Source organism: Phyllostomus hastatus, unplaced genomic scaffold (genome assembly GCF_019186645.2).
Source record: "Phyllostomus hastatus isolate PE091 unplaced genomic scaffold, TTU_PhHast_1.1 phas_contig_16, whole genome shotgun sequence".
Classification (NCBI taxonomy): Eukaryota; Metazoa; Chordata; class Mammalia; order Chiroptera; family Phyllostomidae; genus Phyllostomus; species Phyllostomus hastatus.
Genome location: NW_025333643.1, coordinates 29,299,664 through 29,314,259, shown reverse-complemented (window position 1 = coordinate 29,314,259; position 14,596 = coordinate 29,299,664). Strand labels below are relative to the sequence as shown.

Here is a 14,596-nt window from a genome sequence, read left to right as displayed (position 1 = left end):
AAACAGTACTATACTGGAAACAGGAAGATCTATTAGCTACCTGACATGGGGCAACTTAGTCTCTGTTTTGATTTCCTATTTTTAAAATAAAGCAGTTAGATTAGAGTGTCCTATTTGTGAGGCTGACAAGGCCTTAGAAATTGTCTATGAAGTCCTGTCACCTTACAAATGGAGCTGCTGAAGCCCATTGAGTTTGAGGTTAAAAGTCCCTGGGCTCCTTTTTTCCTCAATCACTGATTCTTTCTATGTTATCCCAATTTTAGAGATTGAGAAATGAAGCCCAGGCAGTTTAATAAAGCTTTTCTGGTAAGTGTTTCTGCTAAGATCTCGTTATGCATTCAGCTATTTGGGCCATATTTTTAAAGATTTTTACAATTTAGAGCTCATTTTGACAAATCCTTCCCATTTTATGGATGAAAAATAAAAGAGCCCTAGAGAAGCCGCTAGCCCAAATGTTACAGACCACATGATCTGCAGAGAGCCCTGTGGGCTCTGAGATTCACACAGGCCACTTTATCTCACTACTTGTCCTTTGCGGTAAGCTCTGCTGGACTATAGATAGAGGGGAAAAGTCTTTTTTTGTGTTCCTTACAGTATTCTTTCTTTCACTGGCAAGAAGTAAGGCAAGTAGTAAACAGTAACACATAAGGAAAGGATACCACAATGAAAAGAAATGGTTGATAGAGTCATGGGGTTTTAGATGTGTTAGAGAACTGTGACCATCTTACTGGGTGGTCCTGGGCAAGTCTTTCCACTTTCTCATCTATGAAGTTCTTTTGAGGTTTTGCCATTGCTACACAGCTATGCCAGGCTTTTGTGAATGGTCTGTAGACTAGTGAGCAGATAGCATATATTATGAAAAATTGTATCTTCCAGAATCCAGGTAGAGTTGAGAAAAAAGCCTGGGTCTATCTCATATGCACATTTGAGAAGTCATAGAAGTGGTTGGAATTCTGAAGGTATTGAAATAGCAAAAACTCAGGTTTGAGGTTACCTGTCATCTCTGTCTTTAGTATTGAAAGAGTCTGGCTTAATCTCACTCTCATAAAATTGATATATGAAATTTAACAAAACCACATGAATGGATTTATTGAAGACTAGGTTCACTTTTTTATTAACTAATTTCATTGGGTAAGACCTACTATTTGAAAAATCAATCCGAACTACTATAATGAGAATGTTATCTCCTTTGAATTGGAAAAAATATACTGTTAGTCCCAGTAGAATACCAGTTTATATAAATATGGAAGTGCTTTGTATTTATCAGACTATAATAAATGCCTTTTCACTAAACTGTCAGTAAGAAGTAGAGGCCCCTGAAACCCAGTGAACTGCAGCGTGTTCAGATTCTCCATCCTCCCTGCGTCTCTGAGCACACCTTCAGGTTTACTGAAAGTAGTAATTCTCTTTCTCCATGATGTGTAACTTGGCTGTGTGCACTGAGTATTTGACAGCTAGTTTAGCCCTACTGTCAAAATTGTACCCATAGTCCTATGGTTTTTAGAACTTTACAGTTTATTGAATAACCAAAAGAAGCACCAGTTAATTGTTACAGCTGATAATTTGGAGTCTTTAGGTTTTAAATAAACTCTAATTCTGAGTGATATATGTCATGGTAAGTGTCCTCATGGTGGAACAGGGTCACAGGCATAGGGTTAAGCAGCCAGAACAACCACTCACCTCACTCAAATCCAAGGAGATGAAACAGTGCAAGGTTTCCACAAATAGGTCATTATGGCAAAGTTTTAAACTCAGAAAATAGGTAATGTATTTAATTTATGTTGGTGGTAATCATGCCTGCATAACAAATTAACTTGGGGTCAGGCTACAGAGAAAGATGGGTCAAGCACCTGAGGTCTCTGTTAGTGTCATGGTTCCTTCATGTTGCCATTCTCCAGCAGATAGTTAGCGCTTCCCTGGCATAAAGCTGTAGCTGACATTGATACCTGTCTGATGCACATCACAAGACCCCAAGAGTGAAGAGTGACTAAGTCTGCTGCATATGTAATAGTCATATAACCACAGTGTTATTAATAAATGTGATAATAACAGTCTGAATTTGCATAGAGTTTTCCTGAGAAGAGTTGACTACAGACGGCAAGTGTGCTGGCTTGTTTTTCATTCTGTGCCTTGGTGTTGCACTGTCCATATGTGTGCCTTGCTGGTGGGTCTGGTGTAAGAATGTGAGCATCATGTGACATTGTTTTGTTACCACTTGTTTTTCCTTATTTGCCCACAGTTCCTCTTTTGTTCACTCTTATAATAAAATACTTTGCATTAAACCACTAGGAAGAGGTAGAACAAGGAAAATAATTTTTCCCAGGACTTGATAACGGGCTAGCTACTCTTTGCCTGGGAGTTTTTGCTTTTTTATAAAACTCAAGATTGTGGATTTTTTTGTCATTGGTTTTGAGGTGGGGTGGCAGTGATGGTATAGCTTCCAGGAAGAGGTGGGGACAGGTAGCAGGTTTTTAGGACAGGAAAACAGGCTGGTGGGTTTTCCTTTTGAGCTGCTTTGTGTTGGTAGCTCTCAGCAGGCCAAGCACTTTGTTGTGCTTAAACTTCCAGTCCCTGAAATTTTGACTTTGAAAAGTAATTTTAACAATTTAATAAACTACATAATATGTTTTATAGGCTGGAGTGAATGATCTTAAGTATTTTGGTCTCTTTCATAAAACAACGAGCCTAATATTGGTAAAAATACAGATCTTCACTCATGCCATAAAGAAAGGTGAGATTTAATAAGCAGTTATGAGTGCTGGCAGCTGCCTACCAGATTGTATGACTTGGGCTTCAGCATGCGAAGACACTGTCAAGTTACATTTTATCTCTGAAGTATTTTTGAGATGTTTATTTTGCATTTCTTTCCAGTTTCTAATGTAATAGAAGTAATGTGATTGGCTAAATATTTTCCCCATAGGTAATTGGCTAGGGGCCAGGTGGAAACTATTGTGTGGCTTAATGAAGATCAGAAATTAACATGACATTTACATGGAGGTAATGGAATATGCTGGTAATACAGTAATTCAGGACTGGTGAGACCAAGAGTATCCACCCTTTTCCCGCCCATACTCAGCAGGAGGAGTTCTGAAGATGATGAAAGGACTCCAGCCCCCCACCCTCACTCCCCAGTACTTCACAGTAGTGGATGGCTAATCCAGTCCTGATGTCAAATTCACTTTCACAGTCTTCAGGCAGAACTGTAAGAGAAACTAATGAGTTATTCCATTTGTCAGTTAAAAAAGAGGATCCACCAACTACTGTTATAAGATTAAATTCCAATTAGAAGATTGCATTTAATTCCATAGCTATAACATTGTTTTAATGAATTCTATTGGAGGTGACAGTTTGTGTGAGATAAATTGAAATGGTGTAGGTAGATATAAATTCATTGGATAATGTTAAACATGTTACTTCATATATATTAGCTGTGAAATTTATTTCTTCTTTAGTCATGTCCCAGGGGAAGTAGAGTCAGAGGAGAAAAACATAATCTTCAAAGAAAGAACCCTTTCTGTCCTTTCAGATACTTGCTCTAAAACAGTTTTTTCTCACTTTTTATTTAAAAAATTGTTAAATTTCTACATTAACTAAATTTATGATTCTTGGTATATGCTATTTATAAAATTGAATATAGGTTTTATGATATAGGAAATTAGTCTAGGAATGAGAAGGCGATCCAATTTTGTAATAAAGGTAATCTGCATTTATATTGTAGACATTTTCACTTCTCTCTAAGTCCCTTATGGGATTCTACACACTTTTATCTGGACATACATATTCACTGTAAACTTTTAATGTATTGCATAAGGTTTTGTTCACATGAAATCTATACAAAACATCAAAACCTTTGCCTAAATCAAGGGTGGCAAGTATTCTTGACATACTTCCATGTCTCATTCCCTCCACTTCTGTCCATTCCTGTGTCCTGGCAGACATCACTAATTGATCACACTAATTGCTCAAGTGAATGTAGATAAGGCCTCAGAATCATTCCTCTTAAATTTCTTGTAGACAGGTTTACAAACACACTATTCACATGAGAATGGGTAAAATCATGTCAAGTAAGTAGCTTTTGCCTACCAGTCTCTTTAGTTTTTCTTTGTATACCTAATGCTTATCCCAGATGGGACACCCAGTGGTTAAACAATAATGAGAGAATCTTACACGTGCATGTTCTGGCAATTATTTGGTTGTGTAACAACTGGATTTTGGACATCATGCATATGCCATATTTATATGATTTGTTAGGTAGTGTATTTTCTACCCTTCATCTGGTTTTGATGTTACATGTATGTAACACTATAGTTTTATAGTTTTTTTTCTATTTCTGTAATTTTGGAAAAGACAAGAAAGAGGTAGTTGTCACCCTCTTGACCTGTGCATCAACTGAGGCTCAAGCACAGTGAGGAAGTGGTGGGGTGAGAGCTAAACCCAGACTTTTTCACTCTCCCAGTGCTACTCCTCTCACAAGGGAGGAGCATGCGCAGGTACTGACCCATGAAGGCAAGTTTCTTGCTATTTCCTTTTGCATATTAATCTTGGTTTCTATCAATACACTGTAGCAAGCTGTACTAGGGATGAAGGCATTCAGCTATTACATTTCAAATGATATCTTCCGTGATATAAAATTCTAGGAACTTAAACTACATTGCATGTTGTTTTTGAAAATATTCTGTTTTCTGTTAACTTGGTTCACAGACGCTAAAAGAAGGAAATTTCCATTCAGTTTGTATGGAGGCTGCTGAGCTACCCTGCTGAGAATTGCCATCATTTTAATTCTTCCTTAACGAAAAATGAGCAATTAGTGCATTTAAGCACCATTTAGTTAACATACATTTTAATTTCATTGCAACATATTGTTTGATTATGTGTGTTGGTCATGGTAGCCAGAGTTCTGGAAAGTGATTGTGGGTGAACATGTGCATTATTTCTCTCTCAACCCATATTCATATGGTTAGCCTTGGTCCAGGATGATAAAATCAGTGGGCCCTGTCATGGTCCATTTTGATGGTGGTTCTTGGATTTTCTCTACACAGAATTTCTCTGACCAATTTACTGGAATAGGCTCATTAGATGAAATGTTTTTCATCCCTCACTGTGTTCCCTGAGATTTTAGAATATTTATAAAAAATACTTATAGCAGCTATTCATTAAGCATTTGTTTTCCTACAGTAGATATCACATTAGTTATCACATTTAATCCTAAAAACATTTCCATGTTCTGGTTATGATTATTCTGGTTTTATTGTTGAGAAGACAGAAGTTCAGTGCCCAAGTCACCTGATCAGGATCATGTAGCAAGTTTTACAAGCAGGGTTTGCCTTGAATTGGGACAGTTTCAAAGCCCATGTCTTAACCACCAGGGCATGCTCCCTCCTCATCTTTGAGTAGATTCCATGGTTCTTTAACACCCTTCAGTTTTATTTAGGCAGGGGATATTTTGTAGCTTATAGTCGTCTTTATGGAAGAAATGGATTCCATTTCATTTAAAACTACAGCTTAATCTACACACAAGATTTTTGCAGAACCAGTAATACAAAAGGGAATAAGTTTTTTCAAAATTATTCCTTACCTTCTAGGCTTTTCCTCTGCCCAAAGCTCCCAGTACCCTGTGGTTGGCTCAGTGCTGTATGTGTCCTTCAGTCTTCTTCTCAAGTAGCCATACTTCTGGTGGTGGCAGCTCCTGGCTTCTCTGACATCTGGGCAGATACAATAGGAACAGACCACACAGGACTAGCAGGCCAGCTGTTCCAGAGAAGGGGTGTGTGAAGGGAAAACCTGGGCTACATGGACTTTTGTGGCCAAGGTGAGAGCCAGGCAGTGGAAAAGTCAAGCCCTGCCACTTTGTCAGGTTATTTAGGCCCTTTGTCTTTGAACAGCAGGCATTTCAGGCCCTTTCAGGATGGACTTTCTGGCTAGATGACCAGATGGTTCATTTCAGGTATGCTCTATGGGTTTTTTTCCCTAGCATGTGCATTCAGTTATTATTAAGGGTATTTTTCTCTACATATTTTTTAGAGTTTGGTATTGGATTGTGTAAGGGTGAAATGGCATATCACTTGCAATTTACTTTATAAACCTTTAGAAAAGAAAAAATGGAATCTCAGTATTCTAGGATCTAGATTATGGGTATATAGGGCTAATTACTCGATTTTTCTTTCCTTATATATTTGACCACTTAAAATTCTAAAAAGTATATGTGGTGGGTACATGAGGGGCTTAACAAGCTCATTGTCTAATATAGTGGTTGATAAACTAATCATTGGTTAGAACCGGGACCCTACTGCCTTGTCTTCACCCCACCTTGGCCAGCCCTTGGCTACTGGTATAATTTAATTGGTATATAGTCTTAGGGCAAGCAGATGCTAAGCTAATCAGCTGTGGGTTGCAGTAATTTTCTGGACAATACAGATAAAATGACTTTACCTGACATAAAAAAGCATTCTCTTACTAACCTATAAAACAATGACAGCAGTCCAGTAGCTGTTATAACTGAGCTATGTGACATGCCAGGGGCTATGATATACCTGTTAAGCTCTTCTGGGCAGTGTTTGGAGGGGAACAGAGGGGACCTGAACCAAGGGCCCATTGTACTTTCCTTCTCTTCTTCCTCCAGGTCCTTGGGCCTGTGTTTTTCCAATATGTTCCAGAGGCTGCCTGGGAAGTGTATTAAATACAGATTTCTGGACTCATACCCAGGCACCCGCCTGGGGCTTGTTTAAGCAGAGCTTGGTCTCTGAAGTTAGAGTAGATGGCCTCAAGTCCTAGTCCCAAGTCTCACTAATAGTTGTTACCTTGGCCAAGTTACAGCTGTTCTCCAAGCCTCAGTTTCCTCATCTACGAAATGTGGACAGTGGTAGCATCTACCTTGTTGTCTGTGAAAAGTCCTTAATATAGTGCTTGGCATATTGTAAACACCAGATATATATTACTTGCTGCTGTATTTTAACCATTTTAAGATATTTGCAAATACCCTGACATAACAGACTATTAAGGATGTAGCAATTAATGCTCCAGGTGGCACTATTTGGCGGATATAATTTAAACCATATATATCCTAAAAGTGTTTTTCTGTAATCATTAGAAACATTTTAAAAATGAGTGTTAATTTTTTTTACATAGATGTTTCAAAAAGAATTCTTCAAACATGTGTATGAGAGTTGACAAACATAAATATGCAGTTTCAAAAAAAACCTGCATTATTTACTGATCAATGCAGTGTCTTTTTTGGCACCATTATACTCAGTCATTTCCTATCAATCTCTTCATGCTGTTATAATCTGACTATGGATATGCATATTAAAATGCAAGAAATTATTTTGCATGTGTGGTGGCAGCTTTTTAATTGTTAATGCTGCTGCTTAAAAAAGGTATCAGGATAGTTTTCTCTTATGATAGCAGTCATTGGAACCAGAACTCAGTGTGGTGGGACATGAGGCCTGGTGGGTGGTGAGCAGAGGGTGTCAGTGCTTTTACTCAGTGCCCAGCCACAAACACAGCTTTCCATCTGACCTTGGCATTGAATGCATAGGGAGTCCTTATGCTCTTCTTTTTACTTGCTGTGATTTTTGAAAACTTTTTTAACCAAAAAAACAAAACAATTGTTTGTGTACATCTATGATTAAAAGGGTAAACTGACTCCTCTGTCTGTATCAGGGGTCAGCAGCCTTTCCTGAGCCAGACAGTCAATATTTCAGGCCTCACAATCTACCTGGTTTGTTACAACTACTCCTTTGCTGTTGTAGTGGGAAAGCAGTGGTAGATGGAGAGTGAACAAATTGGTGTAGCCCTGTTGCTGATAAAATATATTTATAGACATTGAAATTTGAATTTCTTGTATTTTCCATGTGTCACTGATTAGCAGTAGTATTTTTATTTTTTTCTAACCCCCTTTTTTAAGAATGTAAAAACTGTTCTTAACTCTGCAGTGTAGAGTTCAGTCTGGCCTGCAGTTTGTTGAGCCCTGGTCTAGAAAAGATGCAGCATCTTTTTCCAGGCCTGGACACTCCACCTCCATCCTCTGGCTCTTCAGTTTCTGATGAAATAATCATGTCACCAGCTTCTGTTCAGGTCCCATCTTCAGAGAGGCTCTTCTTTGTGACTGGATTATTTATTGGTGTAGAGTGAAATTTATTGAGAGTCTCCTGCCCCTCCCTTCATGTAAAACAGGGAGCGTTGAACTGCAAGAAAGTGAGGCCAGGGGTAGAAGGTGTATCAAATGGAAAGCAAGTCAGAGAAGACTGGACTTGAAAGACGTAAGACCTGTACTCTCTTCAACACTAGTGTTTTGCAAAACCTGTATATTCTACCAGTGGAATTGAAGATGAATTTTCTAAGAGACACAAAGGAACATTTTTGAAAATTAGGGAGTAAGGTATTATTTTTCATATATATATACTTAAATATGAGCAAAATATTAGCATATCAAGTCTGGTTACTTAAATTCAACATTTCAAAAATTGAGAGTTTTAAGGAAAAATATAAGAATACTTGTACATGTGGTTCTTGGGTATTAGATGATTTTTAAAGTATATTTTATTAATTATGCTATTACAGTTTCCCCAATTTTTCTTCCTGTACCCCCCCTGCCCTGTACCCACCAGGCCTCCAGCCACCCCTGCCCCTTGTTCATGTCCATGGGTTGTGGCATATAAGTTCTTTGACTTCTCTGTTTCCTATATCATTCTTTTTGTTGGGGGGGGGGTTCTTGAGAAAAAGATAGTTTTTATTTTTTTAATTAAAAAAAATTTAAATTTTATTTTAATTGTTGTTCAAGTACAGTTTTCTTTTACTCCCAGCCCAGCCAACCTACCCATCCCTCCCCAATACCCTTCCATTTCTACCCCCCCTAGTTTGTGTCCATGTGTCTTTTATATTTGTTCCTGTAAACCCTTCCCCTCTTTCCCTGAAATTCCCTCCTCTTTCCCCTCTGGTCATGGTCAGCCTATTCTCTATTTCAGTGTCTTTGGTTATATTTTGCTTGTTTGTTTGTTTTGTTGTGTAGGTTCCTGTTAAAGGTGAGATCATATGGTATTGTCTTTCACCGCCTGGCTTATTTCGCTTAGCATAATGCCTTCCAGTTCCATCTATACTATTGCAAAGGGTAGGAGCTCCTTCTTTCTTTCTGCTGCATAGAATTCCATTGTGTAAATGTACCAGAGTTTTTTGACCCATTCATTTACTGATGGGTACCTAGGTTGCTTCCAGTACTTGGCTATTGTAAATTGTGCTGCTATGAACATTGGGGTGCATAGGTTCTTTTGGACTGGAGTTTCAGGGTTCTTAGGATATAATCCTGGCAGTGGAATTGCTGGGTCAAAAGGCAGGTCCATTTTTAGTTTCCTTAGAAAATTCCATACTGTTTTCCATAGTGGTTGTACCAGTCTGCAATCTTACCAACAGTGAACTAGGGTTCCCTTTTCTCCACAGCCCCTCCAACACTTGTTGTTTATTGCTTTGTTTATGATGGCCATTCTGACTGGTGTGAAGTGGTATCTCATCGTGGTTTTAATTTGCATCTCTCTGATAGCTAGCGATATTGAGCATCTTTTTCATGTGTCTCTGGGTCCTCTGTGTGTCCTCCTTAGAGAAGTGTCTTTTCAAGTCCTTTGCCCATTTTTTAATTGGGTTGCTTGTCTTCTTAGAGTGGAGTCATGTAAGTTCTTTATATATTTTGGAGATTAAACTCTTGCCTGAGGTATCATTGGCAAATATGTTTTCCCATATGGTTGGCTCTCTTTTTATTTTAATACTGTTTTCTTTAGCTGTGCAGAAGCTTTTTATTTTGATGAGATCCCATTTGTTTATTCTTTCCTTTATGTCCCTTGCTCTAGGGGATGTATCAGTAAAAATGTTGCTGTGTGAAATATCTGAGATTTGCCTGCCTGTGTTCTCCTCTAGGACTTGAATGGTGTCACGGCTTATATTTAAATATTTTACCCACCTTGAATTTATTATTCTGTATGGTGTAAGTTGGTACTCAAGTTTCATTTTTTTGCACGTAGCTGTCCAGTTCTCCCAACACCATTTGTTGAAGAGACTATTTTTACTCCATTTTATGTTGCTGCCCCCTTTGTTGAATATTAATTGACCGTAGAGACTTGGGTTTATTTCTGGGCTCTCTGTTCTGTTCCATTGGTCCATGTGCCTGTTTTTGTGCCAGTACCAGGTTGTTTTGATTGCAGTGGCCTTGGAATACAGTTTAGTATCAGGTATTGTGATCCCTCCTACTTTATTCTTCTTTCTCAAAATTGCAGCAAGTATTTGGGGTTGTTTATGGTTCCATGTAAATTTTTGAAATGTTCTATGTGAATTATGCCATTGGTACTTTAGTAGGTATTGCACTGAATCTTTACATTGCTTTGGGTAGTGTGGACATTTTGATGATGTTAATTCTTCTGATCCACGAACATGGTATATGTTTCCACTTGTTTGTGTCTTCCTTGATTTCTTTCTTCAGTGTTGTGTAGTTTTCTGAATACAGGTCTTTTACTTCTTTGGTTAAGTTTATTCCTAGGTATTTTATTTTTCTTTTTGCTATATCAAATGGGATTTTTTTCTTGATTTCTGCTTCTGCTGTTTCATTGTTGGTATACAGAAATGCCTTTGATTTCTGGATATTGACTTTGTATCCCTCTGTTTTTCCAAATTCATTTATTAGGTCGAGCAGTTTTTTGGCAGAGTCTATAGGATTTTCTATGTACACTATCATGACATCTACAAACAGTGACAGTTTTGTTTCCTCCTTTCCGATTTGGATGCCTTTTATTTCCTTTTCTTGTCTGATCACTGTGGCTAAAACTTTCAATACTATATTGAATAGAAGTGGTGAAAGTGGACAACCTTGTCTTTTTCCTAATCTTAGTGGAAAAGCTTTTAGTTTTTTTCCATTGAGTATGATGTTGGCTGTAGGTCCCTTATATATGGCCTTTATTATATTGAGGAATGTTCCCTCTATTCCCACTTTGCTGAGTGTTTTCATCATAAATGGATGCAGTACCTTATCAAATGCTTTTTACTATTGATGTGATCATGTGATTTTTGTCTTTGCTTTTGTTTATGTGATGTATTACATTTACTGATTTGCGAATATTGTATTATCCTTGCATCCCTGGGATGAATCCCACTTGGTCATGGTCTATGATCTTTTTAATGTATTGTTGGATGCGGTTTGCCAATATTTGGTTGAGGATTTTAGTGTCTATGTTCATCAGCAATATTGGCCTGAAGTTTTCTTTCTTTGTTGTGTCTTTATCTGGTTTTGGGATTAGGATGATGCTGGCTTCGTAAAAAGAGTTTGGGAGTCTTCCATCATTTTGGATTTTTTGGAATACTCTGTGAAGGATAGTGGTTAGCTCTTTCTTAAATGCTTTGTAGAATTGTCCCTTGAAGTCATCAGGTCCAGAGTTTTTGTGTGTCGGGAGTTTTTTGATTACTGCTTCAATTTCATCTGCTGTTATTAGTCTGTTCAGGCTTTCTGCTTCTTCTTCATTGAGTTTTGGAAGATTATATTTTTCTAGAAAGTTGTCCATTTCACCTAAGTTTTCAAATTTCTTGGCACACAGTCCTTCATAGTAATTTCTTATAATCCTTTGTATTTCTGTGGTGTCAGCTGCAATATCTGCTCTTTCATTTCTCATTGTGTTTATTTGGGTCTTCTCTCTTTTTTTCTTGATGAGCCTGCTTAATGGCTTGTTGATTTTGTTTATCTTTTCAAAGAACCAGCTCCTGGATTCATTGATCCTTAGAATTGTGCTTTTAGTCTCTATGCCATTTAATTCTGTTCTGATCTTGGTTATTTCCTTCCTTCTGCTTGCTCTGGGCTCTCTTTGTTGTTGTTCCTTGAGTTCTTGTAGACGTAGGGTTAGGTTGTTTGTTTGAAATGTTTCTATATTTTTTAGGTAGGCCTGTGTCACTATGAACTTCTTTCTCAGGACTGCCTTCACTGTGTCCCATAAGTTTTGGGTTGTTGTGAGTTCATTTTCATTTATTTCCAGAAATTTTTTTATTTCTTTCCTAATTTCATTCTTGACCCATTCAATATTTAATAGCATGCTATTTAATCTCCATGATTTTGAGTGTTTTAGGTGTTTTTCTTTGGGGTTGGTTTGTTTTTTCAGTCCCTTGTGGTCAGAGAAAATGCTTGATATGATTTCATTTTTTTGAATTTTATTGAGACTTGTTTTGTGTCTTATCATGTCGTCTGTCTTTGAAAATGTTCCATGTGCATTTGAAAAAAATGTGTATTTAGCTTCTCTGGAATGAAGGGCTATGTACATATCAGTGAAGTACCTTTCATCTAGGGCATTGTTTAATGCCACAATATCTTTGTTGGTTCTTTGTTTGGAAGATCTGTCCATTTTTGACAGTGGGGTGTTAAAATCCCCTACTATAATTGTGTTGCTGTCAATACCTTTCTTGAAGTCCTCTAAGGTTTTCTTTATGTATTTGTGTGTTCCTATGTTGGGTGTATATATATTTACAATGTTTATGTCTTCTTGGTGGATTCTTCCCTTGAGTATTATGAAGTGACCTCCTGGATCTCTCTCTGTGGCCCTTTTTTTGAAGTCTATTTTGTCTGATATGAGTATTGCTACCCTGGCTTTTTTTCCTGTCCATTTGCTTGGAAAATTTGTTTCCATCCCTTCATTTTCAGTCTGTGTAGATCTTTTGTCCTGAGGTGGATCTCTTGGAGGCAGCATATGTGTGGGTCATGCTTTCTTACCCATTCAGCTATTTGATGTCTTTTGATTGGAGCATTTAATCCATTTACATTTAAGGTTATTATTGATAAGTACTTATTCATTGCCATTTTCGTACCTGCGTTCCTCTCTCTCTCTCTCTCCCCCTCTTTTCCTTCCTTTCCTTAAAGCAGTCCCTTTAGCATCTCCTGCAGAGCTGGTTTGGTGGAGGTGTATTCTTTTAGACTTCTTTTGTCTGGGAAGCTCTTTATTTGGCTTTCCGTCTTGATTGAAAGCCTTGCTGGGTAAATTAGCCTTGGTTGCAGGCCTCTGGTTCTCATTACTTGGAATATTTCTTACCATTGTCTTCTGGCTTGGAGCATTTCCATTGAGAAGTCAGCTGCTAGCATTATTGGGGCACCCTTATATATTACTTCCTGTTTCTCCCTTGCTGCCTTTAAGATTCTCTCTTTGTCTTGGACTTTTGCCATTTTAATTATGATGTGTCTTAACGTGGGCTCTTTGGATTCCTCTTGATTGGAATGCTCTGTGTTTCCTGGATTTGTGTGGCTTTTTCTCTCATCAAATTAGGGAAGTTTTCTATCATTACCTTTTCAAACAGGTTTTCTGTTTTTTTGCTCTTCTTCTTCGCCTTCTGGTATCCCTATTATATGGATTTTATTACATTTCACATTGTCCTGCATTTCCCTTAATCCCTGTTCATTCTTTCTTTGCCTCTTTTCCTTTGCTTGCTCTTTCTGGGTGTTTTCTTTTTTTTCTAGTTTGTCCTCAAGCTCACCTATCCAATCTTCTGCTTCATCAGTCCTGCTTTTGATTCCTTCTACTGTGTCCTTCAGTTCAGGTATTGTGTTCTTCATTTACTCTTGGCCCTTGTTAATATTTTCTATTTCCTTTTTCATGTTGATATAGTTTTTAGTGAATTCATTGTAGTTTCCCTGTAGTTTCTCGTAACTCACTTTGAGGTCATTGAGCTTCCTGATAACCATTGCTTTGAAATCAGTATGTGATAATTGAGTTACCTCTATTTCATTTAGCATTCTTTCTGAGGCTTCCTCCTTTCCCTTCATTTGGGGATTGTTTCTTTGTCTTCCCATTGTTTGTGAGACTCTTCCTGTTAGCCTTAGCTTCTTAAATTGATCTGTTCTGGCTCCCTGGGCTTATGGTGTGAACTTCTGTGGTGGAATACCTGTGAGATTCAGTGATGCAGTCTCCTTCAGGTATCCTGGTGTTCACAGGTTCCACCTACTTGTCTCAGCTGTTGGGATGCTCCCTCTTTGGGTCCAACTCTAATCTTTTCACAGTTCCAGGGTTTTTTTCTCACTTGTGGGTAGTTTAAAAGAAAAAAGAAAAACCAAAGGAAAAAAAGCAGAGGAAGTAAGGAAGAAGAGATAATATTGGAAAGAACGGAAGAATGAATAAAATGTCTGGGTTTTCAATATCCGCTACAATTTTTGACCTCCGGTTTCCATATATGCTGTGGGTTGGCTGTTTGCTCTGTTCCTCCATAGATTGGCTAGGTTTTTCTCCTCTGTGTAGGGGGAAGTGGAATCTTCTCTCTCTTCAATAAGCTCAAGGTCACCAGTCCTCCAGGAAAAAGGGAAATAGTTCAGTTGAAACACCTGTCATTTGTGACCTCCTATATCATTCTTAAACTCTCCTCGTCTGTTTTATGGCTACCAATTATGCTTCTTATTCCCTGTACCTCTTCCCCCTTATTCTTCTCCTCCGCTTCCCCACTGAAAACCCTCTATGTGATGTCTATTTCTGTGATTCTGTTCCTGTTGTAGCTGTTTGCTTAGTGTTTGTTTTCACTTTTTTTAGGTTCAGTTCTTGATAGTTGTGAGTTTGTTGTCATTTTGCTGTTCATAGTTCTTGATCTTCTTCTTTTTCTT

General features: G+C 37.9%; 1 protein-coding gene across 20 annotated transcripts in view; it reads left to right on the top strand.

Moving 5' to 3' along the window:
• The window catches only part of FOXP1 (forkhead box P1), a 627,100-nt gene that overhangs the window by 106,062 nt on the left and 506,442 nt on the right, over positions 1–14,596 (top strand). Inside the window, exon 4 of one of the 20 annotated variants that reach the window (XM_045832478.1) lies at positions 264–306. The exons of 17 other annotated variants lie outside the window; for them this stretch is intronic. The gene's annotated coding sequence lies outside the window, so the exon portion shown is untranslated. Of the gene's footprint in view, positions 1–263; positions 307–8,279; positions 8,378–10,152; positions 10,215–14,596 lie in introns of those variants that run through there. 2 more of the 20 variants (XM_045832491.1, XM_045832490.1) reach the window with 2 other exon arrangements.